The sequence below is a fragment of the Idiotropiscis lumnitzeri genome, chromosome 7, assembly GCF_059441095.1.
Source record: "Idiotropiscis lumnitzeri isolate Australia: NSW breed Sydney's pygmy pipehorse chromosome 7, RoL_Ilum_1.0, whole genome shotgun sequence".
Lineage (NCBI taxonomy): Eukaryota > Metazoa > Chordata > Actinopteri > Syngnathiformes > Syngnathidae > Idiotropiscis > Idiotropiscis lumnitzeri.
This window is the reverse complement of record NC_142397.1, coordinates 23,966,697-23,993,424: the sequence shown is the minus strand read 5'-3', so window position 1 is coordinate 23,993,424 and position 26,728 is coordinate 23,966,697.

Sequence of the window (26,728 nt, the reverse complement as noted above, 5' to 3'; positions counted from 1 at the left end):
CCCCAGGAGGCGTGGGTTCGAATCAGGCCTCAGACAGAGCCCATTGAAAGTACCAAGCAAGAAAAAAGCAAACACAGTCATGAGAGGATTACCAGTTGCCAGGATGGCAGAGCGGTCTAAAGCGTTGCGTTCAGGTCGCAGTAACCCCAGGAGGCGTGGGTGCGAATCCCACCTCAGACAGAGCCCATTGAAAGTACCAAGCAAGAACAAAGCAAACACAGTCATGAGAGGATTACCAGTTGCCAGGATGGCAGAGCGGTCTAAGGCGTTGCGTTCAGGTCGCAGTCTCCCCAGGAGGCGTGGGTTCGAATCCCACCTCAGACCGAGCCCATTGAAAGTACCAAGCAAGAACAAAGCAAACACATTCAAGAGAGCATTACCAGGTGCCAGGATGGCAAAGTGGTCAAAGGCGCTGCGTTCAGGTCGCAGTCTCCCCAGGAGGCGTGGGTTCGAATCCCACCTCAGACAGAGCCCATTGAAAGTACCAAGCAATAACAAAGCAAACACAGTCAAGAGAGCATTACCAGTTACCAGGATGGCAGAGCGGTCTAAGGCGTTGCGTTCAGGTCGCAGTCACCCCAGGAGGCGTGGGATCGAATCCCGCCTCAGACAGAGCCCATTGAAAGTACCAAGCAATAACAAAGCAAACACAGTCAAGAGAGCATTACCAGTTGCCAGGATGGCAGAGTGGTCAAAGGCGTTGCATTCAGGTCGCAGTCTCCCCAGGAGGCGTGGGTTCGAATTCCGCCTCAGACAGAGCCAATTGAAAGTACCAAGCAAGAACAAAGCAAACACATTGAAGAGAGCATTACCAGTTACCAGGATGGCAGAGCTGTCTAAAGCGTTTCGTTCAGGTCGCAGTCTCCCCAGGAGGCGTGGGTTCGAATCCCACCTCAGACAGAGCCCATTGAAAGTACCAAGCAATAACAAAGCAAACACAGTCAAGAGAGCATTACCAGTTACCAGGATTGCAGAGCGGTCTAAGGCGTTGCGTTCAGGTCGCAGTCACCCCAGGAGGCGTGGGTTCGAATCCCGCCTCAGACAGAGCCAATTGAAAGTACCAAGCAAGAACAAAATAAACACAGTCAAGAGAGCATTACCAGCTGCCAGGATCGCAGAGCGGTCTAAGGCGTTGCGTTCAGGTTGCAGTCTCCCCAGGAGGCGTGGGTTCGAATCAGGCCTCAGACAGAGCCCATTGAAAGTACCAAGCAAGAACAAAATAAACACAGTCAAGAGTGCATTACCAGGTGCCAGGATGGCAGAGCGGTCTAAGGCGTTGCGTTCAGGTCGCAGTCTCCCCAGGAGGCGTGGGTTCGAATCAGGCCTCAGACAGAGCCCATTGAAAGTACCAAGCAAGAAAAAAGCAAACACAGTCATGAGAGGATTACCAGTTGCCAGGATGGCAGAGCGGTCTAAAGCGTTGCGTTCAGGTCGCAGTAACCCCAGGAGGCGTGGGTGCGAATCCCACCTCAGACAGAGCCCATTGAAAGTACCAAGCAAGAACAAAGCAAACACAGTCATGAGAGGATTACCAGTTGCCAGGATGGCAGAGCGGTCTAAGGCGTTGCGTTCAGGTCGCAGTCTCCCCAGGAGGCGTGGGTTCGAATCCCACCTCAGACCGAGCCCATTGAAAGTACCAAGCAAGAACAAAGCAAACACATTCAAGAGAGCATTACCAGGTGCCAGGATGGCAAAGTGGTCAAAGGCGCTGCGTTCAGGTCGCAGTCTCCCCAGGAGGCGTGGGTTCGAATCCCACCTCAGACAGAGCCCATTGAAAGTACCAAGCAATAACAAAGCAAACACAGTCAAGAGAGCATTACCAGTTACCAGGATGGCAGAGCGGTCTAAGGCGTTGCGTTCAGGTCGCAGTCACCCCAGGAGGCGTGGGATCGAATCCCGCCTCAGACAGAGCCCATTGAAAGTACCAAGCAATAACAAAGCAAACACAGTCAAGAGAGCATTACCAGTTGCCAGGATGGCAGAGTGGTCAAAGGCGTTGCATTCAGGTCGCAGTCTCCCCAGGAGGCGTGGGTTCGAATTCCGCCTCAGACAGAGCCAATTGAAAGTACCAAGCAAGAACAAAGCAAACACATTGAAGAGAGCATTACCAGTTACCAGGATGGCAGAGCTGTCTAAAGCGTTTCGTTCAGGTCGCAGTCTCCCCAGGAGGCGTGGGTTCGAATCCCACCTCAGACAGAGCCCATTGAAAGTACCAAGCAATAACAAAGCAAACACAGTCAAGAGAGCATTACCAGTTACCAGGATTGCAGAGCGGTCTAAGGCGTTGCGTTCAGGTCGCAGTCACCCCAGGAGGCGTGGGTTCGAATCCCGCCTCAGACAGAGCCCATTGAAAGTATCAAGCAATAACAAAGCAAACACAGTCAAGAGAGCATTACCAGTTGCCAGGATGGCAGAGCGGTCAAAGGCGTTGCTTTCAGGTCGCCGTCTCCCCAGGAGGCGTGGGTTGGAATCCCGCCTCAGAAAGAGCCCATTGAAAGTACCAAGCAATAACAAAGCAAACACAGTCAAGAGAGCATTACCAGTTACCAGGATGGCAGAGCGGTCTAAGGCGTTGCGTTCAGGTCGCAGTCACCCCAGGAGGCGTGGGTTTGAATCCCACCTCAGACAGAGCCCATTCGTTCAGGTCGCAGTCTCCCCAGGAGGCGTGGGTTCGAATCCCGCCTCAGACAAAGCCCATCGAATGTACTAAGCAAGAACATAGCAAACAAAGTCAAGAGAGCATTACCAGTTGCCAGGATGGCAGAGCGGTCTAAGGCGTTGCGTTCAGGTCGCAGTCTCCCCAGGAGACGTGGGTTCGAATCCCGCCTCAGACAGAGCCCATCGAAAGTACCAAGCAAGAACAAAGCAAACACAGTAAAGAGGCCATTACCAGGTGCCAGGATGGCAGAGCGGTCTAAGGCGTTGCGTTCAGGTCGCAGTAACCCCAGGAGGCGTGGGTTGGAATCCCGCCTCAGAAAGAGCCCATTGAAAGTACCAAGCAATAACAAAGCAAACACAGTCAAGAGAGCATTACCAGTTACCAGGATGGCAGAGCGGTCTAAGGCGTTGCGTTCAGGTCGCAGTCACCCCAGGAGGCGTGGGTTTGAATCCCACCTCAGACAGAGCCCATTCGTTCAGGTCGCAGTCTCCCCAGGAGGCGTGGGTTCGAATCCCGCCTCAGACAAAGCCCATCGAATGTACTAAGCAAGAACATAGCAAACAAAGTCAAGAGAGCATTACCAGTTGCCAGGATGGCAGAGCGGTCTAAGGCGTTGCGTTCAGGTCGCAGTCTCCCCAGGAGACGTGGGTTTGAATCCCGCCTCAGACAGAGCCCATCGAAAGTACCAAGCAAGAACAAAGCAAACACAGTAAAGAGGCCATTACCAGGTGCCAGGATGGCAGAGCGGTCTAAGGCGTTGCGTTCAGGTCGCAGTAACCCCAGGAGGCGTGGGTTCGAATCCCGCCTCAGACAGTGCCCATCGAAAGTACCAAGCAAGAACAAAGCAAACACAGTCAAGAGAGCATTACCAGCTGCCAGGATGGCAGAGCGGTCTAAGGCGTTGCGTTCAGGTCGCAGTCACCCCAGCAGGCGTGGGTTCGAATCCCGCCTCAGACAGAGCCCATTGAAAGTACCAAGCAAGAACAAAGCAAACACAGTCAAGAGAGCATTACCAGTTGCCAGGATGGCAGAGCGGTCTAAGGCGTTGCGTTCAGGTCGCAGTCTCCCCAGGAGGCGTGGGTTGGAATCCCGCCTCAGACAGAGCCCATTGAAAGTACCAAGCAAGAACAAAGCAAACACATTCAAGAGAGCATTACCAGGTGCCAGGATGGCAGAGCAGTCAAAGGCGCTGCGTTCAGGTCGCAGTCTCCCCAGGAGGCGTGGGTTCGAATCCCGCCTCAGACCGAGCCCATTGAAAGTACCAAGCAAGAACAAAGCAAGCACATTCAAGAGAGCATTACCAGCTGCCAGGATGGCAGAGCGGTCTAAGGCGTTGCGTTCAAGTCGCAGTCTCCCCAGGAGGCGTGGGTTCGAATCCCACCTCAGACAGTGCCCATTGAAAGTACCAAGCAAGAACAAAGCAAACACAGTCAAGAGACCATTACCAGATGCCAGGATGGCAGAGCGGTCTAAGGCGTTGCGTTCAGGTCGCGGTCACCCCAGGAGGCGTGGGTTCGAATCCCACCTCAGACAGAGCCCATTGAAAGTACCAAGCAAGAACAAAGCAAACACAGTCAAGAGAGCATTACCAGGTGCCAGGATGGCAAAGTGGTCAAAGGCGCTGCGTTCAGGTCGCAGTCTCCCCAGGAGGCGTGGGTTCGAATCCCACCTCAGACAGAGCCCATTGAAAGTACCAAGCAATAACAAAGCAAACACAGTCAAGAGAGCATTACCAGTTACCAGGATGGCAGAGCGGTCTAAAGCGTTGCGTTCAGGTCGCAGTCTCCCCAGGAGGCGTGGGTTCGAATCACGCCTCAGACAGAGCCCATTGAAAGTACGAAGCAAGAACAAAGCAAACACAGTAAAGAGAGCATTACCAGTTGCCATGATGGCAGAGCGGTCTAAAGCGTTGCGTTCAGGTCGCAGTAACCCCAGGAGGCGTGGGTTCGAATCCCGCCTCAGACAGAGCCAATTGAAAGTACCAAGCAAGAACAAAGAAAACACATTCAAGAGAGCATTAACAGTTGCCAGGATGGCAGAGCGGTCTAAAGCGTTGCGTTCAGGTCGCAGTAACCCCAGGAGGCGTGGGTTCGAATCCCGCCTCAAACAGAGCAAATTGAAAGTACCAAGCAAGAACAAAGCAAACACAGTCAAGAGAGCATTACCAGGTGCCAGGATGGCAGAGCGGTCTAAGGCGTTGCGTTCAGGTCGCAGTCTCCCCAGGAGGCGTGGGTTCGAATCAGGCCTCAGACAGAGCCCATTGAAAGTACCAAGCAAGAACAAAATAAACACAGTCAAGAGTGCATTACCAGGTGCCAGGATGGCAGAGCGGTCTAAGGCGTTGCGTTCAGGTCGCAGTCTCCCCAGGAGGCGTGGGTTCGAATCAGGCCTCAGACAGAGCCCATTGAAAGTACCAAGCAAGAAAAAAGCAAACACAGTCATGAGAGGATTACCAGTTGCCAGGATGGCAGAGCGGTCTAAAGCGTTGCGTTCAGGTCGCAGTAACCCCAGGAGGCGTGGGTGCGAATCCCACCTCAGACAGAGCCCATTGAAAGTACCAAGCAAGAACAAAGCAAACACAGTCATGAGAGGATTACCAGTTGCCAGGATGGCAGAGCGGTCTAAGGCGTTGCGTTCAGGTCGCAGTCTCCCCAGGAGGCGTGGGTTCGAATCCCACCTCAGACCGAGCCCATTGAAAGTACCAAGCAAGAACAAAGCAAACACATTCAAGAGAGCATTACCAGGTGCCAGGATGGCAAAGTGGTCAAAGGCGCTGCGTTCAGGTCGCAGTCTCCCCAGGAGGCGTGGGTTCGAATCCCACCTCAGACAGAGCCCATTGAAAGTACCAAGCAATAACAAAGCAAACACAGTCAAGAGAGCATTACCAGTTACCAGGATGGCAGAGCGGTCTAAGGCGTTGCGTTCAGGTCGCAGTCACCCCAGGAGGCGTGGGATCGAATCCCGCCTCAGACAGAGCCCATTGAAAGTACCAAGCAATAACAAAGCAAACACAGTCAAGAGAGCATTACCAGTTGCCAGGATGGCAGAGTGGTCAAAGGCGTTGCATTCAGGTCGCAGTCTCCCCAGGAGGCGTGGGTTCGAATTCCGCCTCAGACAGAGCCAATTGAAAGTACCAAGCAAGAACAAAGCAAACACATTGAAGAGAGCATTACCAGTTACCAGGATGGCAGAGCTGTCTAAAGCGTTTCGTTCAGGTCGCAGTCTCCCCAGGAGGCGTGGGTTCGAATCCCACCTCAGACAGAGCCCATTGAAAGTACCAAGCAATAACAAAGCAAACACAGTCAAGAGAGCATTACCAGTTACCAGGATTGCAGAGCGGTCTAAGGCGTTGCGTTCAGGTCGCAGTCACCCCAGGAGGCGTGGGTTCGAATCCCGCCTCAGACAGAGCCAATTGAAAGTACCAAGCAAGAACAAAATAAACACAGTCAAGAGAGCATTACCAGCTGCCAGGATCGCAGAGCGGTCTAAGGCGTTGCGTTCAGGTCGCAGTCTCCCCAGGAGGCGTGGGTTCGAATCAGGCCTCAGACAGAGCCCATTGAAAGTACCAAGCAAGAAAAAAATAAACACAGTCAAGAGTGCATTACCAGGTGCCAGGATGGCAGAGCGGTCTAAGGCGTTGCGTTCAGGTCGCAGTCTCCCCAGGAGGCGTGGGTTCGAATCAGGCCTCAGACAGAGCCCATTGAAAGTACCAAGCAAGAAAAAAGCAAACACAGTCATGAGAGGATTACCAGTTGCCAGGATGGCAGAGCGGTCTAAAGCGTTGCGTTCAGGTCGCAGTAACCCCAGGAGGCGTGGGTGCGAATCCCACCTCAGACAGAGCCCATTGAAAGTACCAAGCAAGAACAAAGCAAACACAGTCATGAGAGGATTACCAGTTGCCAGGATGGCAGAGCGGTCTAAGGCGTTGCGTTCAGGTCGCAGTCTCCCCAGGAGGCGTGGGTTCGAATCCCACCTCAGACCGAGCCCATTGAAAGTACCAAGCAAGAACAAAGCAAACACATTCAAGAGAGCATTACCAGGTGCCAGGATGGCAAAGTGGTCAAAGGCGCTGCGTTCAGGTCGCAGTCTCCCCAGGAGGCGTGGGTTCGAATCCCACCTCAGACAGAGCCCATTGAAAGTACCAAGCAATAACAAAGCAAACACAGTCAAGAGAGCATTACCAGTTACCAGGATGGCAGAGCGGTCTAAGGCGTTGCGTTCAGGTCGCAGTCACCCCAGGAGGCGTGGGATCGAATCCCGCCTCAGACAGAGCCCATTGAAAGTACCAAGCAATAACAAAGCAAACACAGTCAAGAGAGCATTACCAGTTGCCAGGATGGCAGAGTGGTCAAAGGCGTTGCATTCAGGTCGCAGTCTCCCCAGGAGGCGTGGGTTCGAATTCCGCCTCAGACAGAGCCAATTGAAAGTACCAAGCAAGAACAAAGCAAACACATTGAAGAGAGCATTACCAGTTACCAGGATGGCAGAGCTGTCTAAAGCGTTTCGTTCAGGTCGCAGTCTCCCCAGGAGGCGTGGGTTCGAATCCCACCTCAGACAGAGCCCATTGAAAGTACCAAGCAATAACAAAGCAAACACAGTCAAGAGAGCATTACCAGTTACCAGGATTGCAGAGCGGTCTAAGGCGTTGCGTTCAGGTCGCAGTCACCCCAGGAGGCGTGGGTTCGAATCCCGCCTCAGACAGAGCCCATTGAAAGTATCAAGCAATAACAAAGCAAACACAGTCAAGAGAGCATTACCAGTTGCCAGGATGGCAGAGCGGTCAAAGGCGTTGCTTTCAGGTCGCCGTCTCCCCAGGAGGCGTGGGTTGGAATCCCGCCTCAGAAAGAGCCCATTGAAAGTACCAAGCAATAACAAAGCAAACACAGTCAAGAGAGCATTACCAGTTACCAGGATGGCAGAGCGGTCTAAGGCGTTGCGTTCAGGTCGCAGTCACCCCAGGAGGCGTGGGTTTGAATCCCACCTCAGACAGAGCCCATTCGTTCAGGTCGCAGTCTCCCCAGGAGGCGTTGGTTTGAATCCCGCCTCAGACAAAGCCCATCGAATGTACTAAGCAAGAACATAGCAAACAAAGTCAAGAGAGCATTACCAGTTGCCAGGATGGCAGAGCGGTCTAAGGCGTTGCGTTCAGGTCGCAGTCTCCCCAGGAGACGTGGGTTCGAATCCCGCCTCAGACAGAGCCCATCGAAAGTACCAAGCAAGAACAAAGCAAACACAGTAAAGAGGCCATTACCAGGTGCCAGGATGGCAGAGCGGTCTAAGGCGTTGCGTTCAGGTCGCAGTAACCCCAGGAGGCGTGGGTTGGAATCCCGCCTCAGAAAGAGCCCATTGAAAGTACCAAGCAATAACAAAGCAAACACAGTCAAGAGAGCATTACCAGTTACCAGGATGGCAGAGCGGTCTAAGGCGTTGCGTTCAGGTCGCAGTCACCCCAGGAGGCGTGGGTTTGAATCCCACCTCAGACAGAGCCCATTCGTTCAGGTCGCAGTCTCCCCAGGAGGCGGGGGTTCGAATCCCGCCTCAGACAAAGCCCATCGAATGTACTAAGCAAGAACATAGCAAACAAAGTCAAGAGAGCATTACCAGTTGCCAGGATGGCAGAGCGGTCTAAGGCGTTGCGTTCAGGTCGCAGTCTCCCCAGGAGACGTGGGTTTGAATCCCGCCTCAGACAGAGCCCATCGAAAGTACCAAGCAAGAACAAAGCAAACACAGTAAAGAGGCCATTACCAGGTGCCAGGATGGCAGAGCGGTCTAAGGCGTTGCGTTCAGGTCGCAGTAACCCCAGGAGGCGTGGGTTCGAATCCCGCCTCAGACAGTGCCCATCGAAAGTACCAAGCAAGAACAAAGCAAACACAGTCAAGAGAGCATTACCAGCTGCCAGGATGGCAGAGCGGTCTAAGGCGTTGCGTTCAGGTCGCAGTCACCCCAGCAGGCGTGGGTTCGAATCCCGCCTCAGACAGAGCCCATTGAAAGTACCAAGCAAGAACAAAGCAAACACAGTCAAGAGAGCATTACCAGTTGCCAGGATGGCAGAGCGGTCTAAGGCGTTGCGTTCAGGTCGCAGTCTCCCCAGGAGGCGTGGGTTCGAATCCCGCCTCAGACCGAGCCCATTGAAAGTACCAAGCAAGAACAAAGCAAACACAGTCAAGAGAGCATTACCAGTTACCAGGATGGCAGAGCGGTCTAAAGCGTTGCGTTCAGGTCGCAGTCTCCCCAGGAGGCGTGGGTTCGAATCACGCCTCAGACAGAGCCCATTGAAAGTACGAAGCAAGAACAAAGCAAACACAGTAAAGAGAGCATTACCAGTTGCCATGATGGCAGAGCGGTCTAAAGCGTTGCGTTCAGGTCGCAGTAACCCCAGGAGGCGTGGGTTCGAATCCCGCCTCAGACAGAGCCAATTGAAAGTACCAAGCAAGAACAAAGAAAACACATTCAAGAGAGCATTAACAGTTGCCAGGATGGCAGAGCGGTCTAAAGCGTTGCGTTCAGGTCGCAGTAACCCCAGGAGGCGTGGGTTCGAATCCCGCCTCAAACAGAGCAAATTGAAAGTACCAAGCAAGAACAAAGCAAACACAGTCAAGAGAGCATTACCAGGTGCCAGGATGGCAGAGCGGTCTAAGGCGTTGCGTTCAGGTCGCAGTCTCCCCAGGAGGCGTGGGTTAGAATCCCGCCTCAGACAGAGCCCATTGAACGTACCAAGCAAGAACAAAGCAAACACATTCAAGAGAGCATTACCAGGTGCCAGGATGGCGGAGCGGTCTAAGGCGTTGCGTTCAGGTCGCAGTCTCCCCAGGAGGCGTGGGTTCGAATCCCACCTCGGACAGTGCCCATTGAAAGTACCAAGCAAGAACAAAGCAAACACAGTCAAGAGAGCATTACCAGCTGCCAGGATGGCAGAGCGGTCTAAGGCGTTGCGTTCAAGTCGCAGTCTCCCCAGGAGGCGTGGGTTCGAATCCCACCTCAGACAGTGCCCATTGAAAGTACCAAGCAAGAACAAAGCGAACACAGTCAAGAGACCATTACCAGATGCCAGGATGGCAGAGCGGTCTAAGGTGTTGCGTTCAGGTCGCGGTCACCCCAGGAGGCGTGGGTTCGAATCCCACCTCAGACAGAGCCCATTGAAAGTACCAAGCAAGAACAAAGCAAACACAGTCAAGAGAGCATTACCAGGTGCCAGGATGGCAAAGTGGTCAAAGGCGCTGCGTTCAGGTCGCAGTCTCCCCAGGAGGCGTGGGTTCGAATCCCACCTCAGACAGAGCCCATTGAAAGTACCAAGCAATAACAAAGCAAACACAGTCAAGGGAGCATTACCAGTTACCAGGATGGCAGAGCGGTCTAAAGCGTTACGTTCAGGTCGCAGTCTCCCCAGGAGGCGTGGGTTCGAATCACGCCTCAGACAGAGCCCATTGAAAGTACGAAGCAAGAACAAAGCAAACATAGTAAAGAGAGCATTACCAGTTGCCATGATGGCAGAGCGGTCTAAAGCGTTGCGTTCAGGTCGCAGTAACCCCAGGAGGCGTGGGTTCGAATCCCGCCTCAGACAGAGCCAATTGAAAGTACCAAGCAAGAACAAAGAAAACACATTCAAGAGAGCATTAACAGTTGCCAGGATGGCAGAGCGGTCTAAAGCGTTGCGTTCAGGTCGCAGTAACCCCAGGAGGCGTGGGTTCGAATCCCGCCTCAAACAGAGCAAATTGAAAGTACCAAGCAAGAACAAAGCAAACACAGTCAAGAGAGCATTACCAGGTGCCAGGATGGCAGAGCGGTCTAAGGCGTTGGGTTCAGGTCGCAGTCTCCCCAGGAGGCGTGGGTTAGAATCCCGCCTCAGACAGAGCCCATTGAACGTACCAAGCAAGAACAAAGCAAACACATTCAAGAGAGCATTACCAGGTGCCAGGATGGCAAAGTGGTCAAAGGCGCTGCGTTCAGGTCGCAGTCTCCCCAGGAGGCGTGGGTTCGAATCCCACCTCAGACAGAGCCTATTGAAAGTACCAAGCAATAACAAAGCAAACACAGTCAAGAGAGCATTACCAGTTACCAGGATGGCAGAGCGGTCTAAAGCGTTGCGTTCAGGTCGCAGTAACCCCAGGAGGCGTGGGTTCGAATCCCGCCTCAAACAGAGCAAATTGAAAGTACCAAGCAAGAACAAAGCAAACACAGTCAAGAGAGCATTACCAGGTGCCAGGATGGCAGAGCGGTCTAAGGCGTTGCGTTCAGGTCGCAGTCTCCCCAGGAGGCGTGGGTTAGAATCCCGCCTCAGACAGAGCCCATTGAACGTACCAAGCAAGAACAAAGCAAACACATTAAAGAGAGCATTACCAGGTGCCAGGATGGGAAAGTGGTCAAAGGCGCTGCGTTCAGGTCGCAGTCTCCCCAGGAGGCGTGGGTTCGAATCCCACCTCAGACAGAGCCTATTGAAAGTACCAAGCAATAACAAAGCAAACACAGTCAAGAGAGCATTACCAGTTACCAGGATGGCAGAGCGGTCTAAGGCGTTGCGTTCAGGTCGCAGTCTCCCCAGGAGGCGTGGGTTCGAATCCCACCTCAGACAGAGCCCATTGAAAGTACCAAGCAATAACAAAGCAAACACAGTCAAGAGAGCATTACCAGTTACCAGGATGGCAGAGCGGTCTAAGGCGTTGCGTTCAGGTCGCAGTCTCCCCAGCAGGCGTGGGTTCGAATCCCGCCTCAGACAGAGCCCATTGAAAGTACCAAGCAAAAACAAAGCAAACACAGTCAAGAGAGCATTACCAGCTGCCAGGATGGAAGAGCGGTCTAAGGCGTTGCGTTCAGGTCGCAGTCTCCCCAGGAGGCGTGGGTTCGAATCCCGCCTCAGACAGAGCCAATTGAAAGTACCAAGCAAGAACAAAATAAACACAGTCAAGAGAGCATTACCAGCTGCCAGGATGGCAGAGCGGTCTAAGGCGTTGCGTTCAGGTCGCAGTCTCCCCAGGAGGCGTGGGTTCGAATCAGGCCTCAGACAGAGCCCATTGAAAGTACCAAGCAAGAACAAAATAAACACAGTCAAGAGTGCATTACCAGGTGCCAGGATGGCAGAGCGGTCTAAGGCGTTGCGTTCAGGTCGCAGTCTCCCCAGGAGGCGTGGGTTCGAATCAGGCCTCAGACAGAGCCCATTGAAAGTACCAAGCAAGAAAAAAGCAAACACAGTCATGAGAGGATTACCAGTTGCCAGGATGGCAGAGCGGTCTAAAGCGTTGCGTTCAGGTCGCAGTAACCCCAGGAGGCGTGGGTGCGAATCCCACCTCAGACAGAGCCCATTGAAAGTACCAAGCAAGAACAAAGCAAACACAGTCATGAGAGGATTACCAGTTGCCAGGATGGCAGAGCGGTCTAAGGCGTTGCGTTCAGGTCGCAGTCACCCCAGGAGGCGTGGGATCGAATCCCGCCTCAGACAGAGCCCATTGAAAGTACCAAGCAAGAACAAAGCAAACACATTCAAGAGAGCATTACCAGGTGCCAGGATGGCAAAGTGGTCAAAGGCGCTGCGTTCAGGTCGCAGTCTCCCCAGGAGGCGTGGGTTCGAATCCCACCTCAGACAGAGCCCATTGAAAGTACCAAGCAATAACAAAGCAAACACAGTCAAGAGAGCATTACCAGTTACCAGGATGGCAGAGCGGTCTAAGGCGTTGCGTTCAGGTCGCAGTCACCCCAGGAGGCGTGGGATCGAATCCCGCCTCAGACAGAGCCCATTGAAAGTACCAAGCAATAACAAAGCAAACACAGTCAAGAGAGCATTACCAGTTGCCAGGATGGCAGAGTGGTCAAAGGCGTTGCATTCAGGTCGCAGTCTCCCCAGGAGGCGTGGGTTCGAATTCCGCCTCAGACAGAGCCAATTGAAAGTACCAAGCAAGAACAAAGCAAACACATTGAAGAGAGCATTACCAGTTACCAGGATGGCAGAGCTGTCTAAAGCGTTTCGTTCAGGTCGCAGTCTCCCCAGGAGGCGTGGGTTCGAATCCCACCTCAGACAGAGCCCATTGAAAGTACCAAGCAATAACAAAGCAAACACAGTCAAGAGAGCATTACCAGTTACCAGGATTGCAGAGCGGTCTAAGGCGTTGCGTTCTGGTCGCAGTCACCCCAGGAGGCGTGGGTTCGAATCCCGCCTCAGACAGAGCCCATTGAAAGTATCAAGCAATAACAAAGCAAACACAGTCAAGAGAGCATTACCAGTTGCCAGGATGGCAGAGCGGTCAAAGGCGTTGCTTTCAGGTCGCCGTCTCCCCAGGAGGCGTGGGTTGGAATCCCGCCTCAGAAAGAGCCCATTGAAAGTACCAAGCAATAACAAAGCAAACACAGTCAAGAGAGCATTACCAGTTACCAGGATGGCAGAGCGGTCTAAGGCGTTGCGTTCAGGTCGCAGTCACCCCAGGAGGCGTGGGTTTGAATCCCACCTCAGACAGAGCCCATTCGTTCAGGTCGCAGTCTCCCCAGGAGGCGTGGGTTCGAATCCCGCCTCAGACAAAGCCCATCGAATGTACTAAGCAAGAACATAGCAAACAAAGTCAAGAGAGCATTACCAGTTGCCAGGATGGCAGAGCGGTCTAAGGCGTTGCGTTCAGGTCGCAGTCTCCCCAGGAGACGTGGGTTCGAATCCCGCCTCAGACAGAGCCCATCGAAAGTACCAAGCAAGAACAAAGCAAACACAGTAAAGAGGCCATTACCAGGTGCCAGGATGGCAGAGCGGTCTAAGGCGTTGCGTTCAGGTCGCAGTAACCCCAGGAGGCGTGGGTTCGAATCCCGCCTCAGACAGTGCCCATCGAAAGTACCAAGCAAGAACAAAGCAAACACAGTCAAGAGAGCATTACCAGCTGCCAGGATGGCAGAGCGGTCTAAGGCGTTGCGTTCAGGTCGCAGTCACCCCAGCAGGCGTGGGTTCGAATCCCGCCTCAGACAGAGCCCATTGAAAGTACCAAGCAAGAACAAAGCAAACACAGTCAAGAGAGCATTACCAGTTGCCAGGATGGCAGAGCGGTCTAAGGCGTTGCGTTCAGGTCGCAGTCTCCCCAGGAGGCGTGGGTTCGAATCCCGCCTCAGACAGAGCCCATTGAAAGTACCAAGCAAGAACAAAGCAAACACATTCAAGAGAGCATTACCAGGTGCCAGGATGGCAGAGCAGTCAAAGGCGCTGCGTTCAGGTCGCAGTCTCCCCAGGAGGCGTGGGTTCGAATCCCGCCTCAGACCGAGCCCATTGAAAGTACCAAGCAAGAAAAAAGCAAGCACATTCAAGAGAGCATTACCAGGTGCCAGGATGGCAGAGCGGTCAAAGGCGCTGCGTTCAGGTCGCAGTCTCCCCAGGAGGCGTGGGTTCGAATCCCGCCTCAGACAGAGCCCATCGAAAGTACCAAGCAAGAACAAAGCAAACACAGTCAATAGAGCATTACCAGGTGCCACGATGGCAGAGCGGTCGAAGGCGCTGCGTTCAGGTCGCAGTAACCCCAGGAGGCGTGGGTTCGAATCCCGCCTCAGACAGAGCCAATTGAAAGTACCAAGCAAGAACAAAGCAAACACAGTCAAGAGAGCATTACCAGGTGCCAGGATGGCAGAGCGGTCTAAGGCGTTGCGTTCAGGTCGCAGTCTCCCCAGGAGGCGTGGGTTAGAATCCCGCCTCAGACAGAGCCCATTGAACGTACCAAGCAAGAACAAAGCAAACACATTCAAGAGAGCATTACCAGGTGCCAGGATGGCAAAGTGGTCAAAGGCGCTGCGTTCAGGTCGCAGTCTCCCCAGGAGGCGTGGGTTCGAATCCCACCTCAGACAGAGCCTATTGAAAGTACCAAGCAATAACAAAGCAAACACAGTCAAGAGAGCATTACCAGTTACCAGGATGGCAGAGCGGTCTAAAGCGTTGCGTTCAGGTCGCAGTAACCCCAGGAGGCGTGGGTTCGAATCCCGCCTCAAACAGAGCAAATTGAAAGTACCAAGCAAGAACAAAGCAAACACAGTCAAGAGAGCATTACCAGGTGCCAGGATGGCAGAGCGGTCTAAGGCGTTGCGTTCAGGTCGCAGTCTCCCCAGGAGGCGTGGGTTAGAATCCCGCATCAGACAGAGCCCATTGAACGTACCAAGCAAGAACAAAGCAAACACATTAAAGAGAGCATTACCAGGTGCCAGGATGGGAAAGTGGTCAAAGGCGCTGCGTTCAGGTCGCAGTCTCCCCAGGAGGCGTGGGTTCGAATCCCACCTCAGACAGAGCCTATTGAAAGTACCAAGCAATAACAAAGCAAACACAGTCAAGAGAGCATTACCAGTTACCAGGATGGCAGAGCGGTCTAAGGCGTTGCGTTCAGGTCGCAGTAACCCCAGGAGGCGTGGGTTCGAATCCCGCCTCAGACAGTGCCCATCGAAAGTACCAAGCAAGAACAAAGCAAACACAGTCAAGAGAGCATTACCAGCTGCCAGGATGGCAGAGCGGTCTAAGGCGTTGCGTTCAGGTCGCAGTCACCCCAGCAGGCGTGGGTTCGAATCCCGCCTCAGACAGAGCCCATTGAAAGTACCAAGCAAGAACAAAGCAAACACAGTCAAGAGAGCATTACCAGTTGCCAGGATGGCAGAGCGGTCTAAGGCGTTGCGTTCAGGTCGCAGTCTCCCCAGGAGGCGTGGGTTCGAATCCCGCCTCAGACAGAGCCCATTGAAAGTACCAAGCAAGAACAAAGCAAACACATTCAAGAGAGCATTACCAGGTGCCAGGATGGCAGAGCAGTCAAAGGCGCTGCGTTCAGGTCGCAGTCTCCCCAGGAGGCGTGGGTTCGAATCCCGCCTCAGACCGAGCCCATTGAAAGTACCAAGCAAGAAAAAAGCAAGCACATTCAAGAGAGCATTACCAGGTGCCAGGATGGCAGAGCGGTCAAAGGCGCTGCGTTCAGGTCGCAGTCTCCCCAGGAGGCGTGGGTTCGAATCCCGCCTCAGACAGAGCCCATCGAAAGTACCAAGCAAGAACAAAGCAAACACAGTCAATAGAGCATTACCAGGTGCCACGATGGCAGAGCGGTCGAAGGCGCTGCGTTCAGGTCGCAGTAACCCCAGGAGGCGTGGGTTCGAATCCCGCCTCAGACAGAGCCAATTGAAAGTACCAAGCAAGAACAAAGCAAACACAGTCAAGAGAGCATTACCAGGTGCCAGGATGGCAGAGCGGTCTAAGGCGTTGCGTTCAGGTCGCAGTCTCCCCAGGAGGCGTGGGTTAGAATCCCGCCTCAGACAGAGCCCATTGAACGTACCAAGCAAGAACAAAGCAAACACATTCAAGAGAGCATTACCAGGTGCCAGGATGGCAAAGTGGTCAAAGGCGCTGCGTTCAGGTCGCAGTCTCCCCAGGAGGCGTGGGTTCGAATCCCACCTCAGACAGAGCCTATTGAAAGTACCAAGCAATAACAAAGCAAACACAGTCAAGAGAGCATTACCAGTTACCAGGATGGCAGAGCGGTCTAAAGCGTTGCGTTCAGGTCGCAGTAACCCCAGGAGGCGTGGGTTCGAATCCCGCCTCAAACAGAGCAAATTGAAAGTACCAAGCAAGAACAAAGCAAACACAGTCAAGAGAGCATTACCAGGTGCCAGGATGGCAGAGCGGTCTAAGGCGTTGCGTTCAGGTCGCAGTCTCCCCAGGAGGCGTGGGTTCGAATTCCGCCTCAGACAGAGCCAATTGAAAGTACCAAGCAAGAACAAAGCAAACACATTGAAGAGAGCATTACCAGTTACCAGGATGGCAGAGCTGTCTAAAGCGTTTCGTTCAGGTCGCAGTCTCCCCAGGAGGCGTGGGTTCGAATCCCACCTCAGACAGAGCCCATTGAAAGTACCAAGCAATAACAAAGCAAACACAGTCAAGAGAGCATTACCAGTTACCAGGATTGCAGAGCGGTCTAAGGCGTTGCGTTCAGGTCGCAGTCACCCCAGGAGGCGTGGGTTCGAATCCCGCCTCAGACAGAGCCAATTGAAAGTACCAAGCAAGAACAAAATAAACACAGTCAAGAGAGCATTACCAGCTGCCAGGATCGCAGAGCGGTCTAAGGCGTTGCGTTCAGGTCGCAGTCTCCCCAGGAGGCGTGGGTTCGAATCAGGCCTCAGACAGAGCCCATTGAAAGTACCAAGCAAGAACAAAATAAACACAGTCAAGAGTGCATTACCAGGTGCCAGGATGGCAGAGCGGTCTAAGGCGTTGCGTTCAGGTCGCAGTCTCCCCAGGAGGCGTGGGTTCGAATCAGGCCTCAGACAGAGCCCATTGAAAGTACCAAGCAAGAAAAAAGCAAACACAGTCATGAGAGGATTACCAGTTGCCAGGATGGCAGAGCGGTCTAAAGCGTTGCGTTCAGGTCGCAGTAACCCCAGGAGGCGTGGGTGCGAATCCCACCTCAGACAGAGCCCATTGAAAGTACCAAGCAAGAACAAAGCAAACACAGTCATGAGAGGATTACCAGTTGCCAGGATGGCAGAGCGGTCTAAGGCGTTGCGTTCAGGTCGCAGTCTCCCCAGGAGGCGTGGGTTCGAATCCCACCTCAGACCGAGCCCATTGAAAGTACCAAGCAAGAACAAAGCAAACACATTCAAGAGAGCATTACCAGGTGCCAGGATGGCAAAGTGGTCAAAGGCGCTGCGTTCAGGTCGCAGTCTCCCCAGGAGGCGTGGGTTCGAATCCCACCTCAGACAGAGCCCATTGAAAGTACCAAGCAATAACAAAGCAAACACAGTCAAGAGAGCATTACCAGTTACCAGGATGGCAGAGCGGTCTAAGGCGTTGCGTTCAGGTCGCAGTCACCCCAGGAGGCGTGGGATCGAATCCCGCCTCAGACAGAGCCCATTGAAAGTACCAAGCAATAACAAAGCAAACACAGTCAAGAGAGCATTACCAGTTGCCAGGATGGCAGAGTGGTCAAAGGCGTTGCATTCAGGTCGCAGTCTCCCCAGGAGGCGTGGGTTCGAATTCCGCCTCAGACAGAGCCAATTGAAAGTACCAAGCAAGAACAAAGCAAACACATTGAAGAGAGCATTACCAGTTACCAGGATGGCAGAGCTGTCTAAAGCGTTTCGTTCAGGTCGCAGTCTCCCCAGGAGGCGTGGGTTCGAATCCCACCTCAGACAGAGCCCATTGAAAGTACCAAGCAATAACAAAGCAAACACAGTCAAGAGAGCATTACCAGTTACCAGGATTGCAGAGCGGTCTAAGGCGTTGCGTTCAGGTCGCAGTCACCCCAGGAGGCGTGGGTTCGAATCCCGCCTCAGACAGAGCCCATTGAAAGTATCAAGCAATAACAAAGCAAACACAGTCAAGAGAGCATTACCAGTTGCCAGGATGGCAGAGCGGTCAAAGGCGTTGCTTTCAGGTCGCCGTCTCCCCAGGAGGCGTGGGTTGGAATCCCGCCTCAGAAAGAGCCCATTGAAAGTACCAAGCAATAACAAAGCAAACACAGTCAAGAGAGCATTACCAGTTACCAGGATGGCAGAGCGGTCTAAGGCGTTGCGTTCAGGTCGCAGTCACCCCAGGAGGCGTGGGTTTGAATCCCACCTCAGACAGAGCCCATTCGTTCAGGTCGCAGTCTCCCCAGGAGGCGTTGGTTTGAATCCCGCCTCAGACAAAGCCCATCGAATGTACTAAGCAAGAACATAGCAAACAAAGTCAAGAGAGCATTACCAGTTGCCAGGATGGCAGAGCGGTCTAAGGCGTTGCGTTCAGGTCGCAGTCTCCCCAGGAGACGTGGGTTCGAATCCCGCCTCAGACAGAGCCCATCGAAAGTACCAAGCAAGAACAAAGCAAACACAGTAAAGAGGCCATTACCAGGTGCCAGGATGGCAGAGCGGTCTAAGGCGTTGCGTTCAGGTCGCAGTAACCCCAGGAGGCGTGGGTTGGAATCCCGCCTCAGAAAGAGCCCATTGAAAGTACCAAGCAATAACAAAGCAAACACAGTCAAGAGAGCATTACCAGTTACCAGGATGGCAGAGCGGTCTAAGGCGTTGCGTTCAGGTCGCAGTCACCCCAGGAGGCGTGGGTTTGAATCCCACCTCAGACAGAGCCCATTCGTTCAGGTCGCAGTCTCCCCAGGAGGCGTGGGTTCGAATCCCACCTCAGACCGAGCCCATTGAAAGTACCAAGCAAGAACAAAGCAAACACATTCAAGAGAGCATTACCAGGTGCCAGGATGGCAAAGTGGTCAAAGGCGCTGCGTTCAGGTCGCAGTCTCCCCAGGAGGCGTGGGTTCGAATCCCACCTCAGACAGAGCCCATTGAAAGTACCAAGCAATAACAAAGCAAACACAGTCAAGAGAGCATTACCAGTTACCAGGATGGCAGAGCGGTCTAAGGCGTTGCGTTCAGGTCGCAGTCACCCCAGGAGGCGTGGGATCGAATCCCGCCTCAGACAGAGCCCATTGAAAGTACCAAGCAATAACAAAGCAAACACAGTCAAGAGAGCATTACCAGTTGCCAGGATGGCAGAGTGGTCAAAGGCGTTGCATTCAGGTCGCAGTCTCCCCAGGAGGCGTGGGTTCGAATTCCGCCTCAGACAGAGCCAATTGAAAGTACCAAGCAAGAACAAAGCAAACACATTGAAGAGAGCATTACCAGTTACCAGGATGGCAGAGCTGTCTAAAGCGTTTCGTTCAGGTCGCAGTCTCCCCAGGAGGCGTGGGTTCGAATCCCACCTCAGACAGAGCCCATTGAAAGTACCAAGCAATAACAAAGCAAACACAGTCAAGAGAGCATTACCAGTTACCAGGATTGCAGAGCGGTCTAAGGCGTTGCGTTCAGGTCGCAGTCACCCCAGGAGGCGTGGGTTCGAATCCCGCCTCAGACAGAGCCCATTGAAAGTATCAAGCAATAACAAAGCAAACACAGTCAAGAGAGCATTACCAGTTGCCAGGATGGCAGAGCGGTCAAAGGCGTTGCTTTCAGGTCGCCGTCTCCCCAGGAGGCGTGGGTTGGAATCCCGCCTCAGAAAGAGCCCATTGAAAGTACCAAGCAATAACAAAGCAAACACAGTCAAGAGAGCATTACCAGTTACCAGGATGGCAGAGCGGTCTAAGGCGTTGCGTTCAGGTCGCAGTCACCCCAGGAGGCGTGGGTTTGAATCCCACCTCAGACAGAGCCCATTCGTTCAGGTCGCAGTCTCCCCAGGAGGCGTTGGTTTGAATCCCGCCTCAGACAAAGCCCATCGAATGTACTAAGCAAGAACATAGCAAACAAAGTCAAGAGAGCATTACCAGTTGCCAGGATGGCAGAGCGGTCTAAGGCGTTGCGTTCAGGTCGCAGTCTCCCCAGGAGACGTGGGTTCGAATCCCGCCTCAGACAGAGCCCATCGAAAGTACCAAGCAAGAACAAAGCAAACACAGTAAAGAGGCCATTACCAGGTGCCAGGATGGCAGAGCGGTCTAAGGCGTTGCGTTCAGGTCGCAGTAACCCCAGGAGGCGTGGGTTGGAATCCCGCCTCAGAAAGAGCCCATTGAAAGTACCAAGCAATAACAAAGCAAACACAGTCAAGAGAGCATTACCAGTTACCAGGATGGCAGAGCGGTCTAAGGCGTTGCGTTCAGGTCGCAGTCACCCCAGGAGGCGTGGGTTTGAATCCCACCTCAGACAGAGCCCATTCGTTCAGGTCGCAGTCTCCCCAGGAGGCGTGGGTTCGAATCCCGCCTCAGACAAAGCCCATCGAATGTACTAAGCAAGAACATAGCAAACAAAGTCAAGAGAGCATTACCAGTTGCCAGGATGGCAGAGCGGTCTAAGGCGTTGCGTTCAGGTCGCAGTCTCCCCAGGAGACGTGGGTTTGAATCCCGCCTCAGACAGAGCCCATCGAAAGTACCAAGCAAGAACAAAGCAAACACAGTAAAGAGGCCATTACCAGGTGCCAGGATGGCAGAGCGGTCTAAGGCGTTGCGTTCAGGTCGCAGTAACCCCAGGAGGCGTGGGTTCGAATCCCGCCTCAGACAGTGCCCATCGAAAGTACCAAGCAAGAACAAAGCAAACACAGTCAAGAGAGCATTACCAGCTGCCAGGATGGCAGAGCGGTCTAAGGCGTTGCGTTCAGGTCGCAGTCACCCCAGCAGGCGTGGGTTCGAATCCCGCCTCAGACAGAGCCCATTGAAAGTACCAAGCAAGAACAAAGCAAACACAGTCAAGAGAGCATTACCAGTTGCCAGGATGGCAGAGCGGTCTAAGGCGTTGCGTTCAGGTCGCAGTCTCCCCAGGAGGCGTGGGTTCGAATCCCGCCTCAGACAGAGCCCATTGAAAGTACCAAGCAAGAACAAAGCAAACACATTCAAGAGAGCATTACCAGGTGCCAGGATGGCAGAGCAGTCAAAGGCGCTGCGTTCAGGTCGCAGTCTCCCCAGGAGGCGTGGGTTCGAATCCCGCCTCAGACCGAGCCCATTGAAAGTACCAAGCAAGAACAAAGCAAACACAGTCAAGAGAGCATTACCAGTTACCAGGATGGCAGAGCGGTCTAAAGCGTTGCGTTCAGGTCGCAGTCTCCCCAGGAGGCGTGGGTTCGAATCACGCCTCAGACAGAGCCCATTGAAAGTACGAAGCAAGAACAAAGCAAACACAGTAAAGAGAGCATTACCAGTTGCCATGATGGCAGAGCGGTCTAAAGCGTTGCGTTCAGGTCGCAGTAACCCCAGGAGGCGTGGGTTCGAATCCCGCCTCAGACAGAGCCAATTGAAAGTACCAAGCAAGAACAAAGAAAACACATTCAAGAGAGCATTAACAGTTGCCAGGATGGCAGAGCGGTCTAAAGCGTTGCGTTCAGGTCGCAGTAACCCCAGGAGGCGTGGGTTCGAATCCCGCCTCAAACAGAGCAAATTGAAAGTACCAAGCAAGAACAAAGCAAACACAGTCAAGAGAGCATTACCAGGTGCCAGGATGGCAGAGCGGTCTAAGGCGTTGCGTTCAGGTCGCAGTCTCCCCAGGAGGCGTGGGTTAGAATCCCGCCTCAGACAGAGCCCATTGAACGTACCAAGCAAGAACAAAGCAAACACATTCAAGAGAGCATTACCAGGTGCCAGGATGGCGGAGCGGTCTAAGGCGTTGCGTTCAGGTCGCAGTCTCCCCAGGAGGCGTGGGTTCGAATCCCACCTCGGACAGTGCCCATTGAAAGTACCAAGCAAGAACAAAGCAAACACAGTCAAGAGAGCATTACCAGCTGCCAGGATGGCAGAGCGGTCTAAGGCGTTGCGTTCAAGTCGCAGTCTCCCCAGGAGGCGTGGGTTCGAATCCCACCTCAGACAGTGCCCATTGAAAGTACCAAGCAAGAACAAAGCGAACACAGTCAAGAGACCATTACCAGATGCCAGGATGGCAGAGCGGTCTAAGGTGTTGCGTTCAGGTCGCGGTCACCCCAGGAGGCGTGGGTTCGAATCCCACCTCAGACAGAGCCCATTGAAAGTACCAAGCAAGAACAAAGCAAACACAGTCAAGAGAGCATTACCAGGTGCCAGGATGGCAAAGTGGTCAAAGGCGCTGCGTTCAGGTCGCAGTCTCCCCAGGAGGCGTGGGTTCGAATCCCACCTCAGACAGAGCCCATTGAAAGTACCAAGCAATAACAAAGCAAACACAGTCAAGGGAGCATTACCAGTTACCAGGATGGCAGAGCGGTCTAAAGCGTTACGTTCAGGTCGCAGTCTCCCCAGGAGGCGTGGGTTCGAATCACGCCTCAGACAGAGCCCATTGAAAGTACGAAGCAAGAACAAAGCAAACATAGTAAAGAGAGCATTACCAGTTGCCATGATGGCAGAGCGGTCTAAAGCGTTGCGTTCAGGTCGCAGTAACCCCAGGAGGCGTGGGTTCGAATCCCGCCTCAGACAGAGCCAATTGAAAGTACCAAGCAAGAACAAAGAAAACACATTCAAGAGAGCATTAACAGTTGCCAGGATGGCAGAGCGGTCTAAAGCGTTGCGTTCAGGTCGCAGTAACCCCAGGAGGCGTGGGTTCGAATCCCGCCTCAAACAGAGCAAATTGAAAGTACCAAGCAAGAACAAAGCAAACACAGTCAAGAGAGCATTACCAGGTGCCAGGATGGCAGAGCGGTCTAAGGCGTTGGGTTCAGGTCGCAGTCTCCCCAGGAGGCGTGGGTTAGAATCCCGCCTCAGACAGAGCCCATTGAACGTACCAAGCAAGAACAAAGCAAACACATTCAAGAGAGCATTACCAGGTGCCAGGATGGCAAAGTGGTCAAAGGCGCTGCGTTCAGGTCGCAGTCTCCCCAGGAGGCGTGGGTTCGAATCCCACCTCAGACAGAGCCTATTGAAAGTACCAAGCAATAACAAAGCAAACACAGTCAAGAGAGCATTACCAGTTACCAGGATGGCAGAGCGGTCTAAAGCGTTGCGTTCAGGTCGCAGTAACCCCAGGAGGCGTGGGTTCGAATCCCGCCTCAAACAGAGCAAATTGAAAGTACCAAGCAAGAACAAAGCAAACACAGTCAAGAGAGCATTACCAGGTGCCAGGATGGCAGAGCGGTCTAAGGCGTTGCGTTCAGGTCGCAGTCTCCCCAGGAGGCGTGGGTTCGAATTCCGCCTCAGACAGAGCCAATTGAAAGTACCAAGCAAGAACAAAGCAAACACATTGAAGAGAGCATTACCAGTTACCAGGATGGCAGAGCTGTCTAAAGCGTTTCGTTCAGGTCGCAGTCTCCCCAGGAGGCGTGGGTTCGAATCCCACCTCAGACAGAGCCCATTGAAAGTACCAAGCAATAACAAAGCAAACACAGTCAAGAGAGCATTACCAGTTACCAGGATTGCAGAGCGGTCTAAGGCGTTGCGTTCAGGTCGCAGTCACCCCAGGAGGCGTGGGTTCGAATCCCGCCTCAGACAGAGCCAATTGAAAGTACCAAGCAAGAACAAAATAAACACAGTCAAGAGAGCATTACCAGCTGCCAGGATCGCAGAGCGGTCTAAGGCGTTGCGTTCAGGTCGCAGTCTCCCCAGGAGGCGTGGGTTCGAATCAGGCCTCAGACAGAGCCCATTGAAAGTACCAAGCAAGAACAAAATAAACACAGTCAAGAGTGCATTACCAGGTGCCAGGATGGCAGAGCGGTCTAAGGCGTTGCGTTCAGGTCGCAGTCTCCCCAGGAGGCGTGGGTTCGAATCAGGCCTCAGACAGAGCCCATTGAAAGTACCAAGCAAGAAAAAAGCAAACACAGTCATGAGAGGATTACCAGTTGCCAGGATGGCAGAGCGGTCTAAAGCGTTGCGTTCAGGTCGCAGTAACCCCAGGAGGCGTGGGTGCGAATCCCACCTCAGACAGAGCCCATTGAAAGTACCAAGCAAGAACAAAGCAAACACAGTCATGAGAGGATTACCAGTTGCCAGGATGGCAGAGCGGTCTAAGGCGTTGCGTTCAGGTCGCAGTCTCCCCAGGAGGCGTGGGTTCGAATCCCACCTCAGACCGAGCCCATTGAAAGTACCAAGCAAGAACAAAGCAAACACATTCAAGAGAGCATTACCAGGTGCCAGGATGGCAAAGTGGTCAAAGGCGCTGCGTTCAGGTCGCAGTCTCCCCAGGAGGCGTGGGTTCGAATCCCACCTCAGACAGAGCCCATTGAAAGTACCAAGCAATAACAAAGCAAACACAGTCAAGAGAGCATTACCAGTTACCAGGATGGCAGAGCGGTCTAAGGCGTTGCGTTCAGGTCGCAGTCACCCCAGGAGGCGTGGGATCGAATCCCGCCTCAGACAGAGCCCATTGAAAGTACCAAGCAATAACAAAGCAAACACAGTCAAGAGAGCATTACCAGTTGCCAGGATGGCAGAGTGGTCAAAGGCGTTGCATTCAGGTCGCAGTCTCCCCAGGAGGCGTGGGTTCGAATTCCGCCTCAGACAGAGCCAATTGAAAGTACCAAGCAAGAACAAAGCAAACACATTGAAGAGAGCATTACCAGTTACCAGGATGGCAGAGCTGTCTAAAGCGTTTCGTTCAGGTCGCAGTCTCCCCAGGAGGCGTGGGTTCGAATCCCACCTCAGACAGAGCCCATTGAAAGTACCAAGCAATAACAAAGCAAACACAGTCAAGAGAGCATTACCAGTTACCAGGATTGCAGAGCGGTCTAAGGCGTTGCGTTCAGGTCGCAGTCACCCCAGGAGGCGTGGGTTCGAATCCCGCCTCAGACAGAGCCCATTGAAAGTATCAAGCAATAACAAAGCAAACACAGTCAAGAGAGCATTACCAGTTGCCAGGATGGCAGAGCGGTCAAAGGCGTTGCTTTCAGGTCGCCGTCTCCCCAGGAGGCGTGGGTTGGAATCCCGCCTCAGAAAGAGCCCATTGAAAGTACCAAGCAATAACAAAGCAAACACAGTCAAGAGAGCATTACCAGTTACCAGGATGGCAGAGCGGTCTAAGGCGTTGCGTTCAGGTCGCAGTCACCCCAGGAGGCGTGGGTTTGAATCCCACCTCAGACAGAGCCCATTCGTTCAGGTCGCAGTCTCCCCAGGAGGCGTTGGTTTGAATCCCGCCTCAGACAAAGCCCATCGAATGTACTAAGCAAGAACATAGCAAACAAAGTCAAGAGAGCATTACCAGTTGCCAGGATGGCAGAGCGGTCTAAGGCGTTGCGTTCAGGTCGCAGTCTCCCCAGGAGACGTGGGTTCGAATCCCGCCTCAGACAGAGCCCATCGAAAGTACCAAGCAAGAACAAAGCAAACACAGTAAAGAGGCCATTACCAGGTGCCAGGATGGCAGAGCGGTCTAAGGCGTTGCGTTCAGGTCGCAGTAACCCCAGGAGGCGTGGGTTGGAATCCCGCCTCAGAAAGAGCCCATTGAAAGTACCAAGCAATAACAAAGCAAACACAGTCAAGAGAGCATTACCAGTTACCAGGATGGCAGAGCGGTCTAAGGCGTTGCGTTCAGGTCGCAGTCACCCCAGGAGGCGTGGGTTTGAATCCCACCTCAGACAGAGCCCATTCGTTCAGGTCGCAGTCTCCCCAGGAGGCGTGGGTTCGAATCCCACCTCAGACCGAGCCCATTGAAAGTACCAAGCAAGAACAAAGCAAACACATTCAAGAGAGCATTACCAGGTGCCAGGATGGCAAAGTGGTCAAAGGCGCTGCGTTCAGGTCGCAGTCTCCCCAGGAGGCGTGGGTTCGAATCCCACCTCAGACAGAGCCCATTGAAAGTACCAAGCAATAACAAAGCAAACACAGTCAAGAGAGCATTACCAGTTACCAGGATGGCAGAGCGGTCTAAGGCGTTGCGTTCAGGTCGCAGTCACCCCAGGAGGCGTGGGATCGAATCCCGCCTCAGACAGAGCCCATTGAAAGTACCAAGCAATAACAAAGCAAACACAGTCAAGAGAGCATTACCAGTTGCCAGGATGGCAGAGTGGTCAAAGGCGTTGCATTCAGGTCGCAGTCTCCCCAGGAGGCGTGGGTTCGAATTCCGCCTCAGACAGAGCCAATTGAAAGTACCAAGCAAGAACAAAGCAAACACATTGAAGAGAGCATTACCAGTTACCAGGATGGCAGAGCTGTCTAAAGCGTTTCGTTCAGGTCGCAGTCTCCCCAGGAGGCGTGGGTTCGAATCCCACCTCAGACAGAGCCCATTGAAAGTACCAAGCAATAACAAAGCAAACACAGTCAAGAGAGCATTACCAGTTACCAGGATTGCAGAGCGGTCTAAGGCGTTGCGTTCAGGTCGCAGTCACCCCAGGAGGCGTGGGTTCGAATCCCGCCTCAGACAGAGCCCATTGAAAGTATCAAGCAATAACAAAGCAAACACAGTCAAGAGAGCATTACCAGTTGCCAGGATGGCAGAGCGGTCAAAGGCGTTGCTTTCAGGTCGCCGTCTCCCCAGGAGGCGTGGGTTGGAATCCCGCCTCAGAAAGAGCCCATTGAAAGTACCAAGCAATAACAAAGCAAACACAGTCAAGAGAGCATTACCAGTTACCAGGATGGCAGAGCGGTCTAAGGCGTTGCGTTCAGGTCGCAGTCACCCCAGGAGGCGTGGGTTTGAATCCCGCCTCAGACAGAGCCCATTGAAAGTATCAAGCAATAACAAAGCAAACACAGTCAAGAGAGCATTACCAGTTGCCAGGATGGCAGAGCGGTCTAAAGCGTT